Source organism: Pinus tabuliformis, chromosome 9, assembly GCF_031772625.1.
Source record: "Pinus tabuliformis cultivar Carrire ecotype Pingquan chromosome 9, CPIR1, whole genome shotgun sequence".
Lineage (NCBI taxonomy): Eukaryota > Viridiplantae > Streptophyta > Pinopsida > Pinales > Pinaceae > Pinus > Pinus tabuliformis.
Window position 1 is genome coordinate 1,045,856,373 of NC_142307.1, and position 3,183 is coordinate 1,045,859,555.

Here is a 3,183-nt window from a genome sequence, read left to right on the forward strand (position 1 = left end):
AAATGAGGCCCTAAGCCTTCTTATTTATACAAATTGAGGACCCCAACAGTCCTCCTAAACTTTAGGGACTCGGCTGCCCAAAACTTGTAGTTAACAACAGTCCTACTTGACTTGCTTGGCTGCCCTTGTGCTAATTGATTTGGTGGCCCTTGAACTCCGAGCTGATGGTGGAGAATTCGAGGTAAGGGATCATAAATGAAGGGGACACCTTCCTACAAATCCTCTCCCTTGTTCTCCCACGAATTTGGCTGCCAAGTGCTCATTAAAACCTTCAATTTTTTCTCCAAATTGACCAAAAAGGCTACACAAAGCACACATTAGACTTGTTGGCATAATGACTAACCCAATTCACTCTATTAGCATAAATATAATAAAAAACATGCAACAAAATAATGAGAATGGTGGATTAAGTCGAATTAGGAGGTTGAATGAGCCCAAATAATTATCCATTTTTTGGGCTCATCACTAGGTCGCGGCTCTAGTGCTATTACTTTGAAAAAATTAGAGTGCTCAAAGCAAGCTTATGCTCTGAATACATTAGCATGGAATAACGTGATAGGAGTCTGGTCCTATTGTGTTGGCCTTCGGGACCAGATTAATGATTAATAGGGACTGTCAGGGGCATTTGTATTTCATTGTCAGAGGTGAAATTCTTGGATTTATGAAAGATGGGCCATTGCAAAAGCATTTGCCAAGGATTTTTTCATTAATAAAGAACGAAAGTTGGGGGCTCGAAGACGATCATATACTATCCTAGTCTCAACAATAAATGATGCTGACTAGGGATCGGTGGATGTTGCTCTAAGGACTCCGCCAGCACCTCCTGAGAAATCAGAGTGTTTGGGTTCCGGGGGGAGTATGGTCACAAGGCTGAAAATTAAAGGAATTAACAGAAGGGCACCACCGGGAGTGGAGCCTGCTGCTTAATTTGACTCAACACGAGGAAACTTACTAGGTCTAGACATAGTAAGGATTGACAGATTGAGAGCTCTTTCTTGATTCTATGGGTGGTGGTGCATGGCCTTTTTTAGTTGGTGGAGTGATTTGTCTATTTCATTCTGATAATGAATGAGACCTCAGCCTGCTAACTAGCTACACGTAAGTTCCCCTTCGCGGCCAAATTCTTAGAGGGACTATGGCCATTTAGGCCATTGAAGTTTGAGGCAATAATAGGTCTGTGATGCCCTTAGATGTTTTGGGCCGCATGCATGCTACATTGATGTAGCCAACGAATTTTTCTTCCTCGTTCGAGAGGACCAGGAAATCTTCTCAAATTTCATCGTGATGGGGATAAACAATTGCAATTATTGGTCTTCAACGAGGAATTCCTAGTAAGCGTGTGTCATTAACTAGTGTTCACTATGTCCCTGCCCTTTGTTCACACCGTCCATCGCTCCTACCGATTGAATGATCTGGTGAAGTGTTTGGATTGCGTCGACGATGGTGGTTTGCCACCATCAACGTCGTGATAAGTTCATTGAACCTTATCATTTAGAGGAAGGAGAAGTTGTAACAAGGTTACTGTAGGTGAAGCTACGGTAGGATCATTGAAAGCAAGGGTTTTATTTTTTGGTTCAGGTTGGTTGGGTTTCGATTGCAATGTGGGACTGTGTGGTGTGTCACTAGGTGAGCAGGTTTGGAGTTTGGCAGGAACATTTTTGGTTGCTTGTCTTGAGGTAATGCTTGTTTTTTCGTGTGTGCTTGCAAGCCATGCTTGTGATTGTCCCACCCATCCTTTGTTTTTCTTTCCCCCAATGTGTTTTTGTAGGGGGTTTGGAAGCTTGCTTCTTAGGAGCCCTTTCGACGATCTGTTCAGCCGAGCACGGTTGCTGCAGTTGAGGTGCTTGGGAAATATGATGGATAAATTCAGACTCATTCTTAGCAGTAGTGCTTGGTCTTTTGTTTGTTGAAAGGCATGGGCCAAGGGTGCGGGCTACCATAGTTGGCTCTCTCGAAAAGGCAGTGGTGGTTGATGTGTTGCTTGGGTCAGCTTTTTTGCTGGTGGTTGGGTCAAGGGAGTGGTTGCACGCCCGTCTGGTAGCTCAAACCTTCCGTGAGGGGAAATTGTTGGGGTGGGGTCAGTATGGGATGGATGAAGAGAAGTTCAACCCATTGGGCTGGCCACCCTAGTCCCTCCTGACTGTTCCTCGACATGCCCTCATGGAAGGGTTGGGCATCCAGGTAATGAAAAACCCTCCCTCAGTCTAAGCTCCTACAAGATTGCAATTTTCCCTACCAATGGTCATGAGGGTGGTAATCTTATCTTGTGCCTTTTCCATTGAGGGAATTCCTCGTCCTCTCGTGAGCCACACCCCTTCTAAGGGAAAAAGAATTAGCGGGTTGTGTATTTGTTCCTCCCTTTGGATTGTGGGTTTTTTGTGGGACTTGGTCATTTCTTTATTTTGTGGTGTGCACTTTGCGGACGTCCCTCTGTTTAGTGGCCCTGAACCATCGGTTTATTTGTGGTTAGTAGCTTTCTCTAGCATTGAGTGTCAGCCCGTGACAACTCCTCTTTGGAGATTGATTCTTGACCCCTGTTAGAGTTCACACGGATGCCCTTGCCCGACCTGGCCGAATGAGTTCACATGGATGCCCTCGCCTGACCCGCTCAAATGACCCGCTCAAACAAGTTCACATGGATGCCCTCGCCTGACCCACCTAAACAAGTTCACATGGATGCCCTCACTCGACCCGCTCAAATGAACTGCTCGAATGAGTTCACACAGATGCCCTTGCCCGACCCACCCAAACAAGTTCACACGGATGCACTCGCCTGACCCGCCCAAACAAATTTACATGGGTGCCCACACGACCGAAACGAGGGGACAACGGAGAGCCAAGAAAATGGGCTGCACAAACATGCACAAAGGCAACCTTGGGTCACAACTTAGCATTTTTGATACGGGCTCGTTCGCTCAGGCGCACCCTCGCTCGAGCCACCCGAACGAGTTCACACGGACGCCCTCTCCCAACTCGCCCAAACGAGTTCACACGGATGCCCTCGCTCGACCCGCCTGAATGACCTGCCAAATGAGTTGACACGGATGCCCTCGCTCGACCCGCCTGAATGAACTGCCAAATGAGTTGACACGGATGCCATCAAATGACCCACTCGAATGAGTTTACATGGATGCCCACACGACCGAAATGAAGGGACAAGGGAGAGTCAGGCAAACGAGCTAC

At 46.9% G+C, this 3,183-nt stretch overlaps 1 pseudogene; it reads left to right on the forward strand.

Moving 5' to 3' along the window:
• Window positions 1–241: 241 nt before the first annotated feature.
• Window positions 242–1,550, forward strand: LOC149152284 (18S ribosomal RNA; annotated as a pseudogene).
• The last annotated feature ends 1,633 nt before the right edge of the window (window positions 1,551–3,183 follow it).